Source organism: Agelaius phoeniceus, chromosome 3, assembly GCF_051311805.1.
Source record: "Agelaius phoeniceus isolate bAgePho1 chromosome 3, bAgePho1.hap1, whole genome shotgun sequence".
NCBI classification, from domain to species: Eukaryota; Metazoa; Chordata; class Aves; order Passeriformes; family Icteridae; genus Agelaius; species Agelaius phoeniceus.
Genome location: NC_135267.1, coordinates 61,697,619 through 61,723,223, shown reverse-complemented (window position 1 = coordinate 61,723,223; position 25,605 = coordinate 61,697,619). Strand labels below are relative to the sequence as shown.

At 40.7% G+C, this 25,605-nt stretch overlaps 1 long non-coding RNA gene across 2 annotated transcripts in view; it reads left to right on the top strand.

The window, feature by feature from the left end:
* The window catches only part of LOC143693567 (uncharacterized), a 181,831-nt gene that overhangs the window by 114,178 nt on the left and 42,048 nt on the right, over positions 1 to 25,605 (top strand). For both annotated transcript variants that reach the window (XR_013181380.1, XR_013181379.1), the window contains exon 2: positions 3,291 to 3,456. This is a non-coding gene — a long non-coding RNA (uncharacterized LOC143693567). The remainder of the gene's footprint in view (positions 1 to 3,290; positions 3,457 to 25,605) is intronic.

Here is a 25,605-nt window from a genome sequence, read left to right as displayed (position 1 = left end):
AAAAATCTCTCTGAATACATACTTGCATTGTAGCTATCATAAAAATGTCTACTAGCTATTGGAGCCCCCAAATTGATTTTTTTTTCCCAGAAAACAAAGAGTTCAGCCTGAAACCTAGAAATTGCTTCATAAGAAAAACCATTTGTGTAGAGAGAGATGGACTAAGGTATCCTGTCATATATGATGTTCAAGTTTGGTATAAAACATTTCTATTAATATTCTGTTAGCAAATAAGCCTGGGCTGAGGTAGCAGCACCTGTTCTGGGTTCGTTTCCTATAAATCAGTCTAGATGTTTAATATGTTCCTCATTACCGGAGGGTTTGAAAACCAGCAATACACCTGAAAACCAATTTGCTGGCATTACTGTTCCAGCAAAATAGTGACTTTCCAGTTCACACTGTCAATTATTGGCAGGAAACAGATTCTGACTTGGCCCTTGTCAAGGATAATACAATTCACAGTCATACTACTCCAATCAAGCTAGGCAAATGCAGTGTGCAGGATATGCAATTGCAAGAGCTGGAATTCCAAATTTTTAACACATGCAACAAAATCTTTTCACAGGCACAGCATATATAAAACGATTTTGTGAAAAATTTCAAAAGGAAAAGACAGTGAAGAAAATCTTCATCTGTTTGCAAAATGTGTGAATGATAGAAAAGCTGACTCAGCTTTCCTGGCAGTGAAAGGCTTGCCCTGCTTGGAGAGGTATCACGCCAAGTAGGTTGGCAGAGAAATGCTGCAAAGGGGAAAATGGCACATGCTCTGTGCCTTCACCCCAGAGTCAAACCAGAGTGGTATCCCCTCCTCTGCTTTTGATCTCAAAACAGTTTGGGACAATAAGAAGGCAGAGGAGGAGTTCTGACCTGCTTGGTGCAGGTGAGTGATAGAAAGGTTTCTCATCCTTGAGAACATGAGCTCCTGGGGGGAGATGCCAAGGTGTCAGGTTTCCAGCACCTCATAGCACCTTAATAGGTCTCCAGGGGCTGAATGGTTGTTCCTGGTGAGGGACTGAGAATTTAGAATGAGATTCACTTTTACTTCAGTCAATTAAAAGTTTCACGTCTATTTGAAGCTACTTTTTTAGGCTTCTTGCAGACATCACTTTCTTAAGCATTGGCATGAAGCCTTAACTTTATCTGGATGGGTTTTCTCACAATTCCAATCAAGAAATACAATTTTGTGGGGATGTGGAGCAGACCAGATGTCTGCACACCTGAAATCATTAATATTTTAGCCAGGGTGGACATCCTTGGGCAAGGGGGCAAACTTGCATTACTTGTTGGAACTATGATGAGTGAAGGGGTGGAAAAGTTACACATCACTGAAAAAACACAAGCACTGCTTCTTGTGCCTCATACCTGTGAGTAGGATGCACCAGGTTTTATCAGACTTGGCACAACAGTGACTCTTTGACATTATCCTCCTTCTCCCAAATGGAAAATGTCATAACCAGTATTTCTTCATTGCCTGAGCATGTTCTCTTTTTTATTAAACTGAAATACTGGGCTCAGAGCAAATGTTAGTTGGGAGCTTTATGTTTCATGTTTCTTGCTTAACTTGAAATTCATCCTTTTTTTTTTTTTTTTTTTTTTTTTGCTAAACTTACAAATAAACTCAGTATTTTTGATTAAGTTTTTCATTTCTACATCTTGAATAAGCCTGTCTTATTGATGCCTGCCTTTCTGTTTCTGTGTACAAATCTATCAAGACCATCAGGAAATGGTTTCACAAACAGAATTTATTGCAAAGCTGATTATGTATTAATATATACAAATGACAAATCTAAAACACAATGTCAAAAAAGCAAGAAAATGCAATCAAGAATTTATTATTCTCCCATTACTATTCAGCTGGGAAAATAGCTGCTCTACTTTACCAAAATAACTTCCCCCCTTCCAAACCTTGCACCCAACCTGGGTTTTCTAAGTAAGTGCCACAGAAGTATTTGTAATAAAATACTTTAATATATAATAATATCAAAATCTCACCGTAATATATCCACCTATTTTTCTCACTTCTATATTCCATGCAGGCTTATTATAAAAATTCATTGTCACTCATACACCTCGTATATATGTGAGTGTGTCTCTAAACTTACACGTCCATTTTAGAAACAGAATAAGCAACTTCTGCATTTCAAAACCTTGCATCTTGTTCTGCTTTATACCTGTTTTTCCAACATTGTGGGTAAGGTTTCTTCTAGGAAATATTCACACATGTGTTTCTCCACAAAAATTGCCTTATCTCAAGCCCCAATTTAACTTTTCCCAGTTATTTTTTTTTTAATTAAAAACCAGCAATTTGAATAAAATGCTTTTGAGAAAAAATTTAATGCTTTGCTTTTCACCTTGGAAGTGACATTATGACAATGACATGTCTGCAATACCTCTTTTATACCCCAAGGAGTGATAATCAGGCCATTTTCAACTGAAGGACTCAACATTTTGTTGCCTCTCATGTTGTGATATACTAGGAGGAATGGGAAATGAATTATGCCTTGCAATGACTTTGGTTAGCAACAGCACTGCATGTTATGTTGACACCATTATATTTACTTGCCACATATATTGCTAATTACAGATTAATTTTGTATCTGGCAACTCCTACGTGCCCACATAGCAACTGATGAAATCTCTCTCATTTGCAGGGAAAAAGTCTTTACTTTTGGGAAGTCTGTGGTAGCCGTAGCCCTATGTTTGTCACCAGGAGCTGGTTCAGTGCCACATTATATGAGGGAATATGTTGGTTCTGGACAAGGGGAGCAATGGGAACAAAGTGGTTGATGCACACATGCACACAAACATGTACACAGATCATACAGCATACACCACATCCTGTACAGATACTTGTTTGTAGTGCTATCTCTAGTATATATGTGCTTGTGTATTTGTGCACATACACACATACCCTTGTGACTGAGCTCCAAGGCACCCTGAGCACAATAAAGAAATGATCTGCCTGTGTTTTACACAGGGGCAATCACTCTACAAGCTCACGTGAGGAGTCATTATAATAGTTATGCTATTTATGGAGAAATGTGTAGCTAAAATGTGGGAAAATTATTCTCCATATTCTCACTTTTTTTATTGGAGAAACAAATCACACAGTAAATTATGTCTGATTTGCATGAAATGTTGTGTGCACCTAGAGCTCAGCATGAACCTGGGAAAAGACATTGTTTTAATTCCATAGCCTTTATAGTAGTTTGTTTCCTTTCCTTTTTTTTTTTTTTTAAGATAAATTTTCTGAGCTATGTTTCTTATTTGGCTTTGCTCATATTTTATAGGCCCTTCTGAGTATAATTTAATATCTGCAAATTACCATGGTGAGTGAGAAAAAAGTAATGCCCACTACTCAAGTGGACGCAGAGGAGAAGAAGGAGGGAGTATGCGTCTGCCCATGGTGATAATGGATGCTGCCCAAGATGGGATCGGCTGCCGCTTGTTGTGGAGGTAATTCCTGAAGGAATCAGAAAATATGCTGAATTAGAAAGGACCCACAAGGCACATACAGCTCCTGGCCCTGCACAGGACCATCCCCAAGTGTCACACCACGTGCCTGAGAGAACTGTCCAAATGTTTCTTGAACCCTACCAGGACTGGTGTTGTCACCACTTCCCTGGGGGATTCCCAGGTCCCAGTTCCAGTGCCCAACTACTTTGTAGCTGCAGAACATTTTTCTAATATCCATAACATTTTTTCTAAGCTGTGGTGTGGTACAGCTGGTACAGCTTAAGGCCATTCCCTTGGGTCCTGTCACTGTTTAAGAGACATCAATGCCCACCCCTCCTCTTCCCTTCATGAGGAAGTTGTAGTCTGCAGTGAAGTCTCCCTTCAGTCTCCTCCAGGCTGAACAGACCAAGTGACTTCACCCACTCCTCATACAGCTTCTCCTCAAGGCCCTTCACCATCTTCTTGGCCCTCCTTTGGATACCCTCTAACAGCTTTATACCCCTCTCATTTATATTGTGGTGCTCATTTGCCCCCAGCACTGGAGGTGAAGCCACCCCAGCCCAGAGCAGAGCAGGACAATCCCCTCCCTTGCCTGGCTGGCCATGCTGTGCCTGATGCCCCCCAGGACAGGGTTGGCCCTCCTGGCTGCCAGGGCACTGCTGACTCATGTTCAACTTGCCATTGACCAGGACCCCCGGGTCCCTTTCTGCAGTGCTGCTCTCCAGCCCCTCATTCCCCAGTCTGTCCATACATCCAGGGTTATCCTACCTAGATGCAGAATCTGTCACTTTCCCTTGTTGAACTTCATATGATTGGTGATTGCCCAGCTCTCAATTTGTTAAGGTCTCTCTGCAGGGCCTCCCTGCCCTTGAGGGACTCAACAGCTCCTCCCAGTTTTGTATCAGTACAACTTACTCAGTATCCCTTCCAGTCCTGTGTTCAAGTTGTTTGTGAGGATGTTGAAGAGCACAGGGCTGAGAGTGGAGCCTTTTGGAACCCCACTGGTGGTAAGTCACGAGTCTGATGTCACCCTATTCACTACAACCCTTTGTGCCAGACTGGTGAGCCAGGTGCTCAATGAGTGCATGATGTGTTTGTCCACCTATGTACTGGACATCTTGTCCAGAAGGGAACTGTGAGATACTGCATCAAAAGGAAGGCTCCTGTTTGCTTTGGGCCAACCCAACATGCTGAAGGTTTTGGTGTCTTCTTTTCCTCCAAATTTTTCCCTCTTCATATCTTTGGATGTCACCACTAAGCTGAAGAACACCTATTTCTCCATCAAAGTTCCCCTGGGAAGTCTGGAAGCTGCAGAGAAGCCCTAAATGCACATTGGCCAGAGCACACAGCTGGGCCAGGTCCAGACAAGGGCAATATGGTTGATGTGAGGATGCAATGACACTCTGACTGCACAGGGTAAACAGATATGACCTCAAGGAATTAGTGAAAGCCTGCGCTGAGATTCGTCAGTAAGATCTGAGTAGGTCTGAGTGAAAATCTCCCATGTTACAGAAAAATGGATTTTTGCTGAAGTACCTCTTTATTATTTGCAATGGGTGCGTACCTTCCATAGAAAATGGTGTTCCCTCTAAGAAGTGAATGCTTGAGTATGGAAACACTTTTGGTGGAGATACTTTTCCCTGTTCATGTAGTTGTAAGGAACCAGGATGGCTTAGCCTTGCTTGCTCCCCTGTGCAGGGACATGCCCTTGGCCTTGAGCCCTGCAACAGGGATTGGCCTCTTGGTGTTAGAGGCATCCAAGGTGGGAAGGTGTGTCAGACATACATATGTGTGCACATGCACACCTTGGCACAAACTCTTTTGCAGAGTTGCTGCATTGGGTTCAACATACCTTTAGAGACAGAGGAGCCAGCAAGGGGCTGCAGTGGTGTGCAACAAGAGAGTGTGAGCCATCAGCATGAGGGTGGAACACAGGGCTTCAGGGCAAGGCCAGGAGAGGGCAAAGGCAGAAGCCACTAGGGCAGTAAAAACACTTTAGTCTCTGTTACTGTCTTTACATCCTTCTCCTGTGAGTCCACATCTGTCAGTGCTTCCTGGGAGTTACAGGTCAGCTGATTTTAATTTTCTCCTGTCACCTAAGCTGTATTCTGGCTCTGCCTAAAGTTGCTGTGATTCAATATTCATTCTCTTGAAAAATGCCCAGTACTTCAGGACTTCCTCACCATGTGAGGCACAGTCTGATGGTACAGAATGCAAGGAGGTAATGTGGTATTAGGCCTGTAAATACTTCAAAATAAAGTATTTTGGATATGAGTCATGGTTTTCTCATAGTTAATTGTTGCTACAAGATCCCAGTTTTCTAGACAACAGGTTCTTCAGAAAAAAGTTTGACGGAGGGCAGCAAAAAACCAAAAGTGGACAAAAATATTTCAGCTAAGCTGGCTTAATAAGCACTTGTATAGGGACAAATTTGAAGGATGTAAACACAAGAGAAGGAGGATTTTGTTTTTTAATTCTGAGAAGTACTTAAATAAGAACCTCAAATTATAGCCCTTGTGAAAGTCCTAGTAAGGTATATAAGGCATGTAGTTGTACGATAAAACTGAATAAATAAATAGATTCTTAAGTCTTTCTCCTAGGGTTTTCAAAAAATAACTGCTTATTTCATAACCTTTACAAAAACACACAAGCAGATTGTACAGGTTAATAATTAGGTCTATGTTTTTTCTAGGAGGGGTCTGTGGAGAGTACAAATGGCCCTGGCTTAACAAGGGAGCACTTGCAGTCTGATCTGAGCTCTTGCTGGCAGCAGGCTCTGGCCATTGTGCAGCTGCATTGTCAGCCAAGTCTGTGTGTGGTGATGAGCAGGGCAGCACCTGTGCTGTGGCTGTTTCTCTGAGCACCACTGTGTCAGGAGGCCAGGTCTGTCCCGTGTCTGGAGGCACAGTGGGCAATACTATGCAGTCAGCAACATTTAAAACAAATAAAACATTTTTCTTCACGTGGATTTTATCTGAGCAAGCTTCTATAGCTAGTATGTGGAAGTGTTAAACTCATTTTCATGTGTGTATGTTTCTAACAGGTATTGTATACTTCCTTCTTTTATGTTGCTGATAGCATGCTGCATCTTGCTAGAAGAACTGTTTAGTATGCTTCAGGACTCAGAAACTAATCTCGAAGTCTAGCCTTGAAGGGTATGATCTATTGCAATTAGAAATGTATTGCTTTGCAATTACTATTACCACTTGTTTTTACCTGCAGGCATAGAAATAAATACCTGTTGCCTGTGGATATTTATGCCCTCTAAATTCCTGCAAAGAAGCCAGTCCTAATTTTCTGGGGTAAATGCTTCTGCAGCATTCTGGGGATGCCTTTAAGTAAACCTTGTGTCTGCTGAAAAGTATCATAAACAACCACATCTGGGTTGTAACTATGATCATGCAATTATTGTCATCTGTCTGCAGCAAAAAGTTAGAAAATAAGTGTATTTAGAACACCAATCTGATCTGAAAAGTCTGAAGATTGCTGCAGTAGCCTAGTTTTGTACATATTATGTGATTTCTTCATCTGGAGAATCATGATGCCCAGGCATCTTTTTCATAATTTTCCCTTCAGTAATACTGGAGGATGATGTCAGAGTTACTATGTTGGTATTATCTCTTGCTCTTGTGTACATATTATGTGATTTCTTCATCTGGAGAATCATGATGCCCAGGCATCTTTTTCATAATTTTCCCTTCAGTAATACTGGAGGATGATGTCAGAGTTACTATGTTGGTATTATCTCTTGCTCTTGTGTATGATAACCAACTGTCATCAGTATTGCATTTTTGGATATAGCAGGAGTTAATACTTTGGATGTCTTTGCTGTTCTGTATCAGTTTCTCCATGGGCTGGATGGAGTTTTCAGGCTATAGGCTGAAATTTGGAAATGAAGCTGATGTAGGTTAAAAATACTCCCTGCCCCACCTTGCTCTTTGCATTTTTTTGCAGACTTGGGTAGACTGAACAGCCCAGCTCACCATGCACTCCCTTATACTGTCAGTGCAACTGAGGGATGAGGGGCCTGGAGTGCAGAAGGATCATTGGCCCTGAGCCCTTCTGAAGGAAAGCACTACAGATCAGACATCTTCCCTTTCCCACTGGTGGAAGTCTAGAGCAAGTCTATCACACTTGGCCAAGGCTGGTGTAGCAGAAAGCTGAAATTATCCCATGTCAGAAGCTGCAGGATTTGATGGATATTTTCAGACCCACTGTAGATGTTGTTTAACCACCTAAAAGCAGATGGTGGCATTCACTGAGAGCTGTGTGTGAAGTGAAACGACTCTCTCAGATCCTGCCTGGGCTGACTACTGCCAGACAAGACTGGAGACAGTACAGTGGCACTTGTTGGGATTTGTTTATGGGAACAAAATCTGGCATTATTCAGCATGTGTTGGGAGTGCATGCTGAGGATCAAAGTGTCTCGTGAACAGTTAATTTGATTGGAGTTGAAGGAGTTTGCCTCAAAAACAAGACATAAAGGGAGGAGAATGTGCTTTGCTACTTACACTAAGTTAAGGGGAATGGCATCTCCTGGCTATTGCTTGCTAACCAGACACTGTAGGGAAATGAAATTGAGCAATAAGGGACTGCTGTGCGCACCAAATACTGTCAGGTTAGTGTGCAGTGCTGCATTGAGGAATGGTGGGATGCAGCTTTTCACCACAGAAACCTTTTGGATGAGTGATTCAATGAAACTCATCACCTCAGGTAGTTATTCTCTCTTTAATTTCAAATTTTCAAACAAAACCTTTGACGTAGAGCTAAGAGTGGAGACGAATTTCTTTATAAAAAAGAAACTAGTGGGATTTTAAAAGTAAAATTGGAAATTGTATCCTTTGCAAACTTATTCCTTGAGTGGGCTCTAGGCCTTACTGGAATCCCGTTCAGCTTTTACTCTCTATGTGTTTAGGATGCTGACTGGTAGAAACTGATAGAACCAGATCCTTCTCAAATTGTGCCTTATAAATCCTACAACTGTAAAAATATATATCTCTGCCTATCAGGTCTCGCAGACATACGTATCCCTACATCACAGTGTTCCTTGAATAGCAATACAGTTTAGGAGAGTTTTTGTCATTGTTTGAGGGAGGATCATCCTACTATAAGCTGTACAAACCACAAAGCAGAGTGAAATTTCTTTTGTACAGTAGCAAAAGAGATTTCCTGCTGATAGGTGAATGTAGGAGCTATAAATACAAGAGTAAGGTTAACACGGGTGTCACACTCACTTTCACCTTTCTCACTCAGTTAATCAGATCCTGCTGGCTTTTCCAAGGGGGATGAAATTTTCCATGGGCCATGCCTTGAAGTGGCCTGCTGTACCTTGGGTTCCTAGGGTCCCCCACATGTGGGAAGAGAGGGGAAACCCCTGTTGAACTTGAAAGGTGGAAACACCAGGGAAAGGTGTAGTCTTGCTCTGCTCTTCACTGTGTCCCATTTTCCTCCCTTCTTCTGAATGACCCAAAATTTCCTCCTGCCCAGTGCAAGCAGGAGATTGCTACACATTCCTGATACCACCCATCACTCCCATCAGTGCCGTTTACTTGACAGACACATGCACAATACAGCTGTAGGGACGGCAGCTTTGCTTGCCTTGCAGCATTGCTCATCAGCAAAGAGCAAAACCTGCTACGTATCCTAAAATGCTGAAATGGGATCTGTGGTTTTGTATAAACACATTTCTCACATTATTGCATCCTCTCACACAGAACATGATTGTTCTGAAGCACTTAAGTAATGTGAAATTATCCTCAATATAGCTGCCACAGGTGAAAAAAGCCTACAGTGTGTTTATGATGTGGTTCATGCTAGTCATGATTTCTGGACCTACTGTAGCTCTTCAGGGCATATCTCAAAGCCAAGCAATGTCCTTGAGAGCTGGCTGTTCTATCTGGATTTCTGAATGAGGTGGAAAAAGTGCTTCAAAACCCCAAACCTTTGTATGACCTGATCATCAAGTCTGACTTCTCCCTTTGAGGGTAATTTGTATGTCCCCTGTGAAGAGGTGATTCTGTAATGCTATGAGTTTGGGTGTCTGAAGACAATATGAATGGTCTAGATATCAGGAAATGTCTTAGCTACTAGGATGTGATGAATTGGGGCACGCTTCCCTGTTTGCCAGAACATTTTTTTTCCAAAGTTATTTCCCTCTAGGCAGGGGAGCTCACTAGAGTTGCAGAGCCATGCATTTTAGAGAAATCGTAGTGTGTTGGCATCACTGCTTGTTCTTGGACTTGCAGGCAGATAAAGTTAGCCTGCCAGGTGGTGCTAATAATACCTGGCTCTCCTGCTGATGTCATTCTGGGGAAATTGCAAACTATTTCTCATTAACAGGAGAATGATTATTGTCCGCAGCTTTTTGGTGTAGAATTGGAGCTACAAGGTATGAATTAGCATACCAAAGTCTCTCTGAAAAAAGAAATTTGGATTGTAGGCCAGCCAGTTTTCTAGGTCTTGGCAAAACTCTGTCCCTTCTTATTTGAGGGTCTGACTACAGCACTGAGGTCTTGGTAGATGGACACTGAGACCTGAACTGTGCTCCAGGGGCCAGAAGAACAATACCCAAGACTGGTACAATGTCAGATTTGTTTGCTATTCTTGTTTGGGATGAAAATCCCAATCATATTTCTGTTTCTTCCAACTTGGAAAGGCTTCTTCCAGTAGAAGCAATTTCCCAGGACACAAAACTTGTTTTCATTTCTGGCCTAGTTGGAAGAATGCCAAGGGGTGCTTCTTCCACCCAGTCCTGAACACTGTCTGTGGATGAGGTTTAATGGACAGCAAATAGTGGCAGCAATTAAGAAATATGGACAGTCACTGACTCCAGTGTACTGCTTTTCTTGTCTGTGCTTCAACAGCTTCATTTGCAGAAGGGGATAAAATTATTCCGATCTACTTCTGTAAAATGTTTTGCCATCCTTAGCTGCTTTTTGTATTTTATTTCTCCTGCTGTTCCTAATTCTCTGACAATAAATTATGAAAGGGTAAAAAAAGAGCAAATATACATAGATTTATTTTCCTTGAGCTCATAAGGATATATACATTTTCAGTGGACATATGGATTCCATCCTTTTGATCAGAATGGAGAAAAACATTTCTTTCAATGAGATTGCTAGGAAACTGTCTCTTCAATGGGTTTGCTAGGAAACTGTCCTCAGTTACAGGCTTTGTAGTGAAACACTGGTGTAATGCTTTGATGAGAGCTGTCGAAAAAGAGGTAATGTGTATAGAATAAAAATATTTAAAAAAAAAAATCAGCTTCTTAAAATTATGTACAAAGAAAATTTAAACTGGTTTGTTGTAGCTTTTGGGTATTCATTAGTTATTTTTCTCACCACCTTTTAAGTATCTCTAAATGTTAGTTTTATCTACCCATTTTCCTTGCTCCTTGGATTAAAGGTGGAGAGGAAAAAGGAATAGACAAGTCCCCAAACTGGAAAAGTGAAAAATTGTTTTACTTGACAACCCCAAAAAATTATAAAATGAAAAATTTATAAGAAATAATTTATTTCTGGGGAGACAGTAATTTTTCATGTTATAAAGTTTTACCCGAAACTTTGACTTGCCCTAACGATGACTAAAGCACTGAAACCCATGCCCCCAAGTCACAGCACAGGCATTCCCAGAGCCTTGCAGTATCATTTCTGTAGGATAATTAGCATTCTGCATAACAGAAGCCAGAGCAGTGAGGCCAGGTTCCCCAAAATTGAAATTGTGTGTATGGGTTAGATGTAACCAGTCTGGAAAGCTGCATGGTTCAGTTATTCCTTTAACCCTTTATTGATTAATGTATTTAGCTCATTGCAGAGGTAAAGTGACCATTTCTGAACACAATGTGACTCATACCCACCTCTTCTGTTTTCACTGGTTTCAAAACAGATTCTATGTTGGCTCTGCCACTAGTTGTCAGGTTCATAAATGAACAGTATTCTGTTCTGTGTATATATATGTGTAGATTTCTGTATTTATTTTAGGAGGCTGTGGGGTTCCTCCTTCTTTTAGCTCTTCAGAAATACACATCTTTTTTAGATGAGCTGCTTTTGCTGCAAAGCAAAGGCTTGTTCCCAATATCTCTCTGCTGCCGTAGCACTCTCATGGGAGAAGGTTTTTGGGACTTGGTATTGCCATTAGAAAAGATGGATGTTTTAATGTTAACCTGTTAATGTGCTCTTCAGACAAGAGATGTTCCATTTCTGATTCCACCCCAGATTTCACGTGTGAACATGAGTAAACACTTAGGTCTATATTCCCATGAGTCTTCTGAAGCAGCTAACACCTGTGAAGGTCCGGCTTCATCTCTCAGTTCCTTTAAGCTTAAGCAGTATGTAAGCACAAAAAGGATTTTTTATTAAAATGCATCAAGGCCCTTAGATAATGCTGTACTGGAGAGTCAGAGAAGCTGAAATTTGTCCTCCTGAGAGCTGCTGTCTGGATGCAGATTTGTGCAAGCATTTTTTGTCTTTCTCAGTGCTTCCAGATGGTGAGGCAGTGTGGAGTACAGTTGGGAAAAGGGGATAGTTTTTGGATGTCATATTTGTTGTGCCATATATTCTCTTGGCCACTTTCTAACTGGTCAGCAGTTATAGTTTGGACCACAAAAGATTAAAGTAAGCAGAGAAATTCCACTGATAATCAGTGTGCTTTCAAGAGACATATCCTTAGAAGAAGCAATGATGGGGGAGGGGGTGGGTGGCAAGTTACAAATGAACATCAGTGACTCCTTTAGAGTTGCACAAAATTAACAGAAATGAGATCTCTAGTTACTGAAGAGAATCTTCTCTACTGAGATAGCTATTAAAATAAAACAATCAGAGATTATGGCACATGAGAGTCTTTTTAATTGTTAATTTGCCCACTTCAAAATGACCGTACAGTGAAATCTCTGTCTTTTTAAATAACATTGTTTTCCTTAAAATTGGTTTCCCTTTTCAGCGTTATCTTTCTGAGAGCACTGTGGTGATATTGTTGGGAATTATCTATCCCACACTGAGGAGAGCCTATCTGAGGCTAACACAGTCCTTGCAAAGTGCAAGGTAATTAACCATTCTCCTCCCCCTATTTATCTTGATTTTTGCTTCCATCTAGCTGTTTTTCACGCTTGTAAAGTATAATTTGCGTAAAGTTTTAGCACTTTCTTCCTACACAACCCCTTGCTCTCTGGTCTTTCTCTCCACATCACTGCAATGAGCTGAACATGAATTATCCTGGAGTAAGGGTGGGAGAAGTGTTCTGCCTGTGCACAGCTGCACTGAAGACAATGGAGCACAGCATCTGCAATCGACACAATTCTCACTTACAGAGACATTTTGTATGCTAATGAACTTCTGATGGCAAGACCAGACTTTTTTGCTGCTAATTCTGGCAATACCTATCTCTGATGGGAACCTAATTTCCATCCACAAGGACCTTCAGCATAAAGGAGTGAGCAAAGAATGATGCTGAGCAGTAATGTGACTTTTCTCTTGGCTTCCTTTCTATGTTTTGCCCAGAGCCAAGAAAATAGAACTTCTAGACCAAAGCACTTGGCACCTGGTGTTTCCTTTCAAGTGCTTCTAAAAGCCAGGCTCCTTTCACCAATGAATTCCTGAAATGAACTTCTCTTTAAAGCAGTCACTGCTTCCTTTGTAATTAAGCCACAAGGCATATCAGCATAGCCAGGAAACATTGACCCAAAAGCTATGTGGTGATGGTCAAGACTGAGAAGCTGCCATGACGTGGCAATGTTTGAAATGAGTAAGAAGGGGCTTTGTTGCATTTATTTTTGCTGTTTTGGGCAATACAAAACAGAGCAAACACAGAGGTACAGTGAGATTCAGGTACCTGTATTTACACACTCTGTATCACATGCAAATCACGATTCTGCTGAGTTGCTTTGTGGAAGGGTGAACACTCAGAGCAATTGTTTTAAGCCTGCTCTTAGCTCAAAGTCTATGGCTTTCATTTTGGATGCAAAGAAGGGCTGATGAGAGCCATGGTTTGTTTTTCCCAACTAGGTCAGCTGGTTTAATTAGAGACTCTGTGGCACCCTCCACGTCTTACTTCCCCAGGCTACTCAACTGTTTGAATAGATAATCCCAATTCCTAATAATTACAGCTACAATATTATATATTTTGCGGAGATAATTCTTTCAACTGAAAATTTAGGGCTGCCAGTTACATCCCCTTGTATTAGCCCCGTATCACTAGGCATAGCCTGGCTTTTCTTTCCTTACCCTCCTTGTGCCATGCACAGCTTTTCCCAGGACTGCCAAAGCATTGGGCTGCAGAGGTGTCATTCCATACCAAACCAGATGGGGTGGTGGGACCACTGTGGAGATCCATGCATTTTTGTTTCAAAACAAGTTATGGCAGTTTGACTGGTGGCTCTGCATCTGCAGGTGCAAGTTAATCTGATATTAGCCAGGTTTCAACTGATTTAATAATGTTCACACCCAAAGTTGGTTTAATTAACTTGGATTTACACCAGGCGTAAGAGGGGACATGTCGGTTTGGTTATTAATCAAAGGAGTAGGAGCCAGCAGATCTATCTCTCCTCCCTTTCAAGCTCTCCAATAGATTAATGATGTGACCTTGGGCAGATCTCCAGGCATGTTTTTGCCTTGCTCTCCTTGGCCTGGATATAATCAATTTCTCAGAATAGATGCAATACTGAACTCACAGTCGTCTGTGAAACTTAATTCCCTGTGTGCAGAAAGGGTCTTGGCAGCTGTCAGGGAGTGCAGCTCTGTGGGGAAGGGGCAGGGCTTACTTGCTGCCTGGTCCATCCTCTTGCAAAGCAATCTCTGCCAGGAGTCATAGGTGCTGCCATCCATCACAGCAATGGCACCTGGCTCTAATCCTGAACTGAAAGTGCATTGGAAGTGCATTGGAGATGGTTGGCATGGTCCTAACCAAGAGTTTCCTCTCTGTTTTGCAATATAAATGGGAAATCCATCCAATGGCTTGTTTTTATTTTTATTTAGGCCAAGGTAAAATGGTCCTCTTTGGGAAACCAACCTTTTCCCTGTCTTGCCTCTGTGTGTGGAACAGCTGTAGCATATGTCTGGCATTCACAGGGAGCAAAGTGAAATCATTGCTCTGCTAAATTACAGCAAGTGCTGCTCTTGGTCGGCATGGGTAAGGCTGCTCCTGTGCTCCTGCTGTGGACACAGCTGGGCACAGCTGCCTGCCTCCCAAGGACCAGAGTACTTCCTGCTGAAGGCCTGATTCCACACACCTCTCCATGTGGGAAGTGTAGTTGTGTTGGCCAACACACCATAACACCTGCTACTGTTGTTACCTGATCAAGCCTTTCTGCATCTTCTTTTGCCAGTCAATCCAGCATGAATAAAAGCCCTCCATAGTGATCTGTTAATTTTGTCCTGATGTGGCTTTCCTTTTCCACATTTCCATTTTTACTTATTGTTATACTGCTTTGTACTCTTCAGTTTGTTTTTCTCAGACAAACTGTGGTTTCAAAAGTAAGGGAAGGGACTCACAGGCTCACAGTTAGGGTTGTATTTTGGTGCACACAGGTACTGGGTAGTGAATCTCTCTTTGCAACTTCAAAAGGAGTTTAGGGAGAAGAATTGCGGTGTCTTTTATTTTTCCCTATCAGAACTGATAGTGATAAGGGATTCACATTTCTTAATTGTCTGCACTGGTCCAGCATGAGCTTCTTGATCAGAACTCCTCGATAAATTAGATACTCCAGCCTCATGCAGGGGCTCTCCAAAAGAGTGGGAAGTGAGAAAACTGAATATGACTTTCTGCCCAGAGCCCACTTATGGGCTTATTTAATAGATGGAGTTTGCACACAATTAACTAATTATGAGCAGAGTTAGTGCTTGCAGTGAAGAGCAGGCCTTCAAAAATAAGTGCTCAGCTTCATTTGAAGGGCAAACACTTGACACTCAATGTGAACTTAAGCAGGAACTGATTTTCAAAGAGAAAATTGTCTGTCAGATTTAAGTCTACACACATATTCTCTTCAATATTGGGATTCTAAGCTCTTTGAAGGTAGTCTCTTCACTTCCCCACAAAGCACTTTTTTGTTCACCTTCACAGCAATTTTCTCTCTTCCCTCTCCCCCTCACCCCCAATCCCCTTAATGTTACAAAAGAATTTGCTTCTGGGATGAGATTCTGCTTGCTGAGTTTCAGCACCAAATTATATTTTAGAGATGACTTTGAAATTCCCTGTAAGTGTGCTCTCATTATTGGATATCTTTGATACAACTTTAAATACAACTGTGCAGACATTGCTGCCATTAGTGCTAGGAAAATATAAAACCTACACAGAGAAAGCAATAGTCAGGGCCAAAAAGCCCCTGTGATAGATAAAAGTAGGGGTATGTTTCAGATATGGGACCCCAGCTTCGTAAACATTGTGAAGCTGTCTGAATTAGTCACTTCACACAATACTCTTAAGGGAGTTTTAATCAGACTGTGTTGTGCAGGGGCTCATCCTGAATGGATTTAGCCTGGAGAAATCACCCTACTCAAAGCGCTTTTTTTTTTGACACTCCTCTCTCCTGGAGATCAGTACAGCAAAAGAAGAGAAGATGTCAAGCAAGAGCAGGCCAATCAAAGCAGTATTGTGTTCAATATGAAACACTTTTGAGGCATGTTCACTATAAGCTTCTGCAAACCACACACTTTTTCAACAGACTGGAGGACCAGTTCCCAGCTGGAGGGAAACACTGGTCATGTAAAGAGAATATGGACATCACAACTGAGAGTAGAAACTCCCTGTCACTCTTGTCTATTCCAACAAGCCAAAACCTTTTTGTATTTTTCAGACTGCTCAAACTCGTCTTCCCAGGGGTCATAGAAAACAGGTTAAACTCAGAGATAGAATTTACTGCCCCAAGACTGATCTCAGGGTGGGCAGTGACTCATCATCCCTCACCTCTGCAGATGGCAGCCCTGTGTACTTGGAAGTGTGCACAAGTTTCCCATGCAGCTGGGGCAGAAGGATGCAGCAGAAACCAGCCCATGCCTCGTGAGCCCTGCCACAACTCGTGACAAACTCTGCTCTACCTGGGACTGTGGGGGCTCTCCTGGGACAGGCTGCCAATGCAGTAGATGAGCAGTATCACAAGTATCACCACCACAGCTTTTGTTTGTCATCACAGTTTTCCTCCAGAATGGAAATGAGAGGTTTGTGAGTTTACCCTTTTTTGCATATTATAGAACATTTCATGAACTGTATAGCAATGTGTACCATAGCCCTCACCATTTCAATGTATCCTCAAATAAGAAGTGCTTTGAGATCATGCTCTCAGCATGGTGAAGAAGTAGCAAACTTTGAAAGGTTTCTTATAGGGTTTTATGAATAGGGAATTATGAGTGGCAAATTGTTCCAGGAGGCTTGAAGTTTCTGAGGTGTGCATGTGCAAAAAAGACCTGTCAGAAAATCAGAGTTCCTTTACACGAAGCTCTTCTTGGCTGATTTGCTCTATCAACAGGGTATGTTGTACTGATCCTCAAGGAGCAGGAGGAGCTAAGTGTTTCTGAAATCCTCCTGCTGTGTCATTTTGAAAAGTGGTATTCATGTAATGTGTACCCTGGATCTCTTATCGTCAAGCCATTGTTCTGAATATTTCTGAAATCCTCATGCTGTGTTGTTTTGAGAATAGGTATTCAAGTACCACAGATTGCTTAGTGCTGAGCCATTCCTTGCCTGTGTCAGAGATGACAGAAAGAAGCAGATGACAATATGGCTGGCACTGGTGGAGAAAATGCTATTAAAACTCATCAGAGGCAGGATCCAGGGTCCCTTACTGAGATATTATTTGATCAATTGGGATGCACATGGATTAACAGTGAGATGATCCTGTCTTAACCAGATGATATAATTTTTATTTTGAGGCAAGACTGCAAAGGACTGCCAAGAGGCAGCCGGAGATATAATTTATGCAGGCTTCATTATGCTTTTGCAACAGCAACAAATGCAAAAAGGCTAATGTGTGAGGTCAGCAGTATGGCACAGGGGGTGATGTGCTTGAATGGATTAAGGGGTGGCCTCAGTACAGACTACAGAGAGATCATACTGCTTTGGTGTGACCTGAATGGAGGAGCAGGGAATTGCATGCACAAGAACTGGACTAGATTTGTTTCTCTTACTCATACTATTTATCTGAAGACTGAGGAAGATGAAAATACTATAAAGCAAAAATATTTGCAGATAATGCAGAAATAGGGAGTGCTGCCACTACAAAGAAGCTACATGTGTGAATGGGAAGATGAATGACCTAGATAAAACTAAAGTAATAAGGAGCTGGACAGAACAGAGGACCAGACTCTAAAATATCATACTAAGCAGAAATGCAGTTCAGGAAAATTTAGTTCATGGGTAGCAGAAGTAATTTGAAAGATTAAAACTGGTGCATAAATGTGTAGAAATTTATAGAGATCTTTGCAAATATTACATACTGGGTTTAAGTTTCTAGAAATTACCCCTCTTTAGTACTGCACAGACCATACCTGTACTATCATCCTAATTTATGATCATCTGAGATTAAAGAATTATTATAGTGATAGACAAAGATAGCAAGAGCAAGCAGAATAATTCAGGAATGGGGGCAAACTAATTGTCCCAAATATACCAAAGAAATTAGGGCTGTACTCTGTTGAAAGAGAAGATTGAAAGGTGAGATCATTTTGCTCCATGAAGGTCTTGAGGGAATAGGAAGAATGGTTGATGCAAGACAGTTTGAATCTGTGTCAAATGCAAGAAGCAGAGGGCACAAATTAAAGTTTTGCACTATGTGGAGGGAGGTCCCGCAAGGAATTTAGTTTAGAATTCCTTTATGCAGGGAGCAGATAATATACAAGATGCTGAAAAGTGCACTCTGCTATACAAAAAGCCCAATGGGAGCACAAATTTTTACTGCTATGCTCCCCAAAGCCGCATCTTTGTCTGAAGAGTGCTTTAAAGGCAGCACCATTCTTCTACAGAATACAGGAGAGGACTATAAGAAAAAATAACCTATCTCATCCTCGTGAGAATACTCAAAGTGCTTCTCCTGGCTTATTGGTAGCATTTTCTGAGAGACTGGATGTCTGAACCCTTTCGAAAATTTTGGCTGTGAAGGAATTGTTGCCTGGAAGAGTCAGTGAAGTAGCTTTGAAATTACACAGGACTGGAACTGAAATTGAGAGCCCTTTGGGACGTAGGACTGAGAAGACTGAATTTCTGCTTTGACTTAGTTTTTGCAAGTTTGAAAGGATTAATAATACTGCAGCAGAGAAGATAAAGAGCACATGACAAAGTCTGTAAGACACAAATGAAATGTGGCATTATTTGAATGACCCAAAAAAATTACTTGGACAATACAAAAGAAAAGGATTTATTTGGGATAGACCTGATTGTGCAATGGATGCAGGTGAATTTACCTGTTCCTCTGGCACACAGGTAAAGGGTGGGTGAAAATCTGAAGTTTAATAATAGGAAAATCCTGAATTCCCCCATCAGCCTTTTTCTTCCCTCTCTCTCCTACTGGTTAAGTGAAAGAAATCTGCAGTGGCTTACTGAAAATAAACAAATCCATAAGTTTTTACTCCACTAAATTGTGTCAAGATTTTTTTTATGCAAAGCAAACACTTGTAAAATATTTGAAAAAAAAATCTGACTCAAAGAAATGTGTTTGGCTTCTCTTCTGCCCCTTTTCATTAGGGGATCTGTGGGCTTTCAGTATTTGAAGGACTCCTTGACCTGTCAGTGACATCTGCTAACATATTACATCTCAGCCTTGCACACAAACTGCTTGCAAGACAGTCTGAATCCAAACCTCTGAAGCAGAGCAGCAGCTGTAAATGAGTCTTTCATACAAAATAGAAAAGAACTAACCCTATTACTGTACACATCCAAAAAGTGTAGGCTGTAACCCTTTGATGTCTGCAACTTGATTTTCCCTTTCTTCCCTCAGTGCATGCACTGTCAAGCATCACTTGCTGACACCAAGAGAATTGAATGCACAGAGAAAGACAAGCAGAAAGGCACCTGATCCAGTCATTTACAGCATAGAGTATATACAATTGTACAGTGAATTATTTTTACATAGGTAATTAATAATGGAGAAACAATGTAGTGACAGTGTAAGTCCCAGGGGAGAAAATTGTCAGCCTATTTATTCATTTATTCTTTGCTAACTAAATTGATGGGATAGTCTGATGCCTTTCTGGATTCCACACGGATGATGAAACTGCAAACAAGTTTCATTTAAATAACAGGCAAATCTTCCAATTAGTCAAAGCCTAATTCTTATGCCTTGAAATGATGAACTGCATGTACTGTAACCTCTGTCAGTTTGAAGGGGAAAAAGCTGTCGACCAAAAACCCAAGACATTGATCTGAACATTTTAGGCACCAATTCAAATACGTTAATCTAGTGCGATTTGCCAAGATTCTGTAACTGTCTTTTGGATTCCTAGGTTCATGTTAAATGGGGTATCATTAATTCTTTCATATAAACTCATCTTTTAGCTATTGGAGAGTTCAGTGCAACTAAAGCACAGTCCTTAAGAGTCTATGGAGGATAGAGCTGGATTCTGCTCTCTAATGCACTGCCATGTCCACTTTTCTGTGTGGTTTATGCTTCCAGAAATTGCACCTTGCACAGCAGCTGAAACCCCAGCTTCAGTAGGGAAAGGATTTAGATAGTAACAAAGTGTTACTAACCTAAAAACAGATTAATGCCCAAAGATGACAAACACAAAACACATATCCCATGGCCATTTCTGTTGTGAGACAGGCATTTCTGCAGGAAAAAAGCTCCCAAAATATGCTTTTTAAGTAAAAATGTTGCTTTTTTTTTTCTGACTTAACCTTTCTTGTAGATTTTGTCTACTTCTGCAAGTTTATTTTCTCATCTTTGTAAGTTAAGGAACACCAGTACTTCAATATTCTTGCATTTTTAAAATGCAAGCTGCTGGCTGGCACACATGTGGGGCAAAACCTCCCAGAGCACAGTGAGTAAAGAAAGATTTTTGCTATAACTAGCTACAGCTGAATCATGATAGATCATGCTATTTCATTGAATTTATCTTCTGAATATTAGATTTAAGAAGCTGTGTCATGTTGAAATATTGAAATATCTCTGATGTAATCCACTGTAATCTATTGTTAGGAGTTTTGAGGGGGAGAGGGGAGAGGGCAGGGAGAGAAAGGGCTGGCTGGTGTTAGATAACCAATAATCTGCAGAAACTCTTGGAACTGGCAGCAGACCTGCAGTCTCAACACTAGTTTCAGCCTGGGAGCAATTGACACTCCCTGTACCAGCTATTTGGCTGGAACTTAAATATGTCACTTGGCACTGAGAGTTGATGAAAGCCCTGTTATTTTCCAGGCTGAGAGCTAAACGAGACTGTAGCCTTCCTAAACCATTGCACAGTGCTTATAAGGAAATGTTGTTTATCTGAAGTAATTTAATCAACCTGATCATTAGATGAATTTGCTACTTCCACACTTTATTTTAATTGTGTTTGCTCATATGCATATTACACTTTTGCCCAGTTATTTAGTTCTAATTAATAAATTGGAAACAAGCATGCTGCGAATGCTTCTCAAAGAGGATCTTCCAGAAATGGAGGAGTCTGCAGGGAAAACAAGCAGGACAGCAAGATTGGAAGGTGTTCTTCAGAGCCATCCTTGCAGACCACTGAAATTTGGGGCTGGAGCTGCAAAATCCACCATTGAAGACCTGGCATCTAAAGCTAATAGATTTCCTCTCCTAAACCTATGTGCTGTGTCTATATAAGTTTTGTGTTATTTGTAGGGAGATTGTTAATGTTTGGGACATAAACACTGTTGAGAACAGTAAAACACTTATTGTTAAACCAAAGGAATATGTCAACATGTGCCCCTTCACTATACTTATTCTCAGGGTCCTTTTCTTTCCATGTTCCCCTATTACAGTGCTCTTTGTGGCTGCACTGTCCATCACATCCCACTTCACTTCCAAGATGGTGGATAAAGCAAGCCCTTCCTGCAGAGCAACAGTAGAGCTCATGGTATAAAACTTTCACTGTGACAGCTGCAAACTCAATGCTTTTTTAAGAGGAAAATGTGTACTAGGTCTTTTAGGCTGAAGTAAATGATAATCTTACTTTTGTTCTATTCAAGGACCTTTCATATGTGCTCGCCTTTTGTCATCTTCCTGAGTATGGAGATATCCTGTAACTGACAGACAGAATGAGTGTTGTCATCTCTCTCTATTGCCAAGCCAGTGGCATTTTATGTGCCATGTATTGAAGTAAGACTGATGCTTGGCACAGCTTTGCAGTGCAGTGATCTTGTGTAGCTGCTGTCAGGAGTAAGGTGATGACTTTGAAGGAAGCCAGACTGGAGCTTAAACACACCATAGTATTTATGCAGGAACACATTACTAAATATAACCAAGAAAATTTATCTTCAAAGTTTTAGGGTGTATGTACCTCTCCCCCACTTCTTTTGTATTGAGATGAAGTCAAAATCTTTAGTAACGAAATCTTACATTCTACGCACAGATTGCAAAGGGTTACAGTCTTTGGAAACAGCATCTGGTCTTTGAGATGCTCTCATACAAAGCACTTGAGAAAGATGTATCCTTTCTCTTTGGGGTGAGCCACCATGCAGCATGTAAAGAGCAGGATGCCTGCTCACACAAAGAGCCTCAGACTCACTGGTAGGAGAGGCCAGGTCAGAGTTGGGGTAGTGGTGTGCTGTTGTTGTCCACAGTGGTGGATTATGAGTGTGCTCCCAGCCCTCTTTAGGCCTGTGTCACCTACTCCTCTGAAGTTATGCCCAGGTAAGGTTTGGAGGGTGGAACTGGAGAGCATCTGTATTCACAGGCATACAGATGAGGCTGTGTGAAACCCAGGGAGGTGGGATAACAGGAGAGGGACCAGTGGGGACCAGTCGTGCTGTGCTACTTCTCCTGCCCACTCAGGGCTGCAGAAGTGCCAGGGAAACACCCAACAAGTCATGGTGTTGGCTGTGCTTCACTGTATCTCATACTGGATCTCAGCCTCTTCTGCAGGAGCTCCTGCATTCTGAACAGGTCCTTAGTCACTGGAGCAGGGCTGGAGCTGCCTTATCTTGTACAGACATGAATTCCTTAGTACTGGGTGGGTGGGTCTTCTGAGCAGGAAGCTTTGGTCTCCTATTATCTTCCTTTGAATGTTTTGTGCTACTTGGAATGTGGACATTTGTTCCCATTAAACATTTTAATGTTGAATTTGTGGAAAAAACTCCTACTAGAAAATCTGATCAAGTCAAGTTTCATTCTTATTGATTCTACAAGCCTTCTCTGTTTTAGCAGATGCTGTTGTTTTTAAATGCCTCTGGGAACATTGCATTTTGAGCTTTTTTTATTTGGAGAAAAATATGACTGTGATGCAGAATGGTGTCCATCAGAGACGAAGAGGTTATGTGGAAGCTGAAGCAGTAAAGTTCTCAGAGAAGAACAAGAAAGGAAAGACAACATGTAATTCAAGAGGTCTGAAAATGAAAGGGAAGAAAGTTCATGAAAAACTGTATAGGCATTCAAAATAGTTGAACTAAAATATATTCTGCATTACAGCATGAATTGTGCACCAGCCTCTCTGGATTTTAGTAACTCGAGAGCCTAAGGAGTTAATTTCTTTTTCTGCCTTGTTTACCGTTTTTCTGCCCCACTGTGAGTTATTTTTTTAGTGTCAGATCTACATTGACACTTATATCAAAAAGCCTGTGATTTAACTTGATAGATCAGCTACTGTGAGGGGGTAGGGGTGGGTAACTGACCCTACTATTGAGATATATGATGCTTATTTAGAGAAATGACATATATTCTTGATGAGATACACAGACACAAACTGCAAACTTCTGATTCAAGGTTACTTACAAAAAAAGTAGAAAAATAACTTGGTTTTTTGGTTTTTTTAAATTTTTTTTTATTTTAGTTCTGCCTTCCTTTCTTTTACTTAAAATAGAAAATAGAGAGTTTTCAACATCATAAATACTGTATACTGAGGGTGACTCAGGGAACAGATGACCTGTGACCACTTGACACTTACATGGGAACAATTCAGCAGGGGTAATGGCTTTGGTGAGGTGGTGGTGGAATTTGGAGTTCTTATTTATGTCTACACAAGTACAACTTCAGTTCATACTCACAGAGGATGCCACTCCTGAGATTAGGAGATTCCCCATTGTTTCATGCAATATTTCAAAAAGGTGATTTGTGGGAAACAATGCTCTCCTGATGTGTTTTTCTGATTCTAACTATTTGAAAAAGAGTCAAGAAAGTGATCCATAAGCTTCAATAATAACTTTGGTGAAAAGTCAATGCTCCTTAAGTCACGCCTGAAGATAGAGGAACATTCTTCAGTGTGGTTGGATGGGAAATCTACATTATCTCTTTCAAGGGAAAATGCTGATTTGCTGTAAGAATTTCAGAAAATGAGTGGTTTCATGAAAGTAAATTATTTGCTAATAAATCCCAAGTACAATAAGAAATATCTACTTTACTATGAACAAAATTATAAACATTGATTTTTTCAGTCAGAAACAACTTTTTCTTTTGTATCGTAATGATAAACTAGGTCGAATTTCAGTTGAACGCAACTGAAGTTTTGACTTTTTCTTTTTTCATAAAAATCCTTTGTCTCTGAAACTATTCTCTGATTCTATGAGATATATTTTGAGGCTGCAAAAACAATTTCAATATCAAATCTTTATGGATGTGAAAATTATTTGCTGCCTAGCCCTTCTTTCTAACAACCTCTTGATATCTCTCTCAGAAAGTTTACAAATGGGTAAATTTCTCTGCACTTCTTTGTGCCAGAGAGAAGTTTCTTAGCCTTACTAGAGATTTATAATTTGTTGATTTTTTCCCCCCACAGGCTCCTTTGTGAAGAACTGCAGCAAAATGCTTAACTTACAGTTTTCGATAGCAAAAAATAATAAAAAAACCCCCACAAATGCTGGAAATATGCATCAAAACTCTGCATGGCATCTGAAAGAGTCTAAAATCTGTGGCTCAGTCTGTTTTCCATTTGTGATTATTTTGTATATTATTTTTTCTTTTTGTCTATTTATGACTGTTTTTAAATGGCTTACATAAGAGGTTTTCTTTAAATCCCTTGCCTTTTACTAGAACAAAGCCTCCTGACCATCAGAAAATGGATTATTTTTGGAGAACTTCTTAATGAACTGAAAATTGAAAACTAGGCCTTTAATCCTTAACATTGTGTGAAAATTCTTCACATTATTCTTTATTGTCTTAGTGTCACTGGAAATTAAGATAGGAGAATCTTTCATGAAAAGCATCAAAAATAGCCTCATTAGAAGAAAAGAAATTTAAGAAAAGATGCTTGGACACCAGAAAACTGGAGTGATGAGTGATCTTCATCAAGCTCTGGGGTTTGGGTGAGACTATTTATGTAAATCAGGTACTAAGAATTTTTTTTTCTGAGAGAACAGACTGTAACAGCAGGGCTTTTTGTTCTCTAGTTAGTCTGCACATTTATCCAAGCTGTGTGAAGAGATTTCGACTTTTTCTGGTAGAAGTTGAATGGACTCCTCCTGGTTGACCACCATCTGAAAAACTTGAAGAAAGCTCCTCAGGGAGTAGCAACCTAAAGAAACTTCTAGATATAATAGATAATTTGTGGAGGGACACCTTTGTTTATTTTGTTTTGTTTTTTCCTCCATTGCCATCAAGATGGTATATCCAACTGTATTATTTAGCAAGAAACAGCTGATTTCCAGCAAGGAATCACATAGTAATAATTTATTAGTGAATTATGCAGCCATCACACCAGGCCATTGGAGGGAATAGCTCTGATTGCACTGTAGCTTTGCAATAGGACTAAATGAAACAAGGGGACTTAGACCAGGTTGGTGCAGCCTATTCTAAAATTACTCAGGCCATTTGCAGGTTCTCTGCAGTTCCAATTGCAGTCCTGCAACTACCTAAGGTTATTCATTAATCAGATACTTATAAATATGCAAGGAATTGAGAGGGAGCTTCAATCTGCAAGCAACCCACCTGCAAGAACCTGCAATTAGGGTTGCTGTATTTCTAAAGGTGTCAGACCTGCTGAGCATGTGCACCCCGCTGGATGTGTGTTAGAGTTACAAGAAGACTGCAAACCCTAGGCAAATATAAAATAATCTTGAAATATATCCAGAAGAATC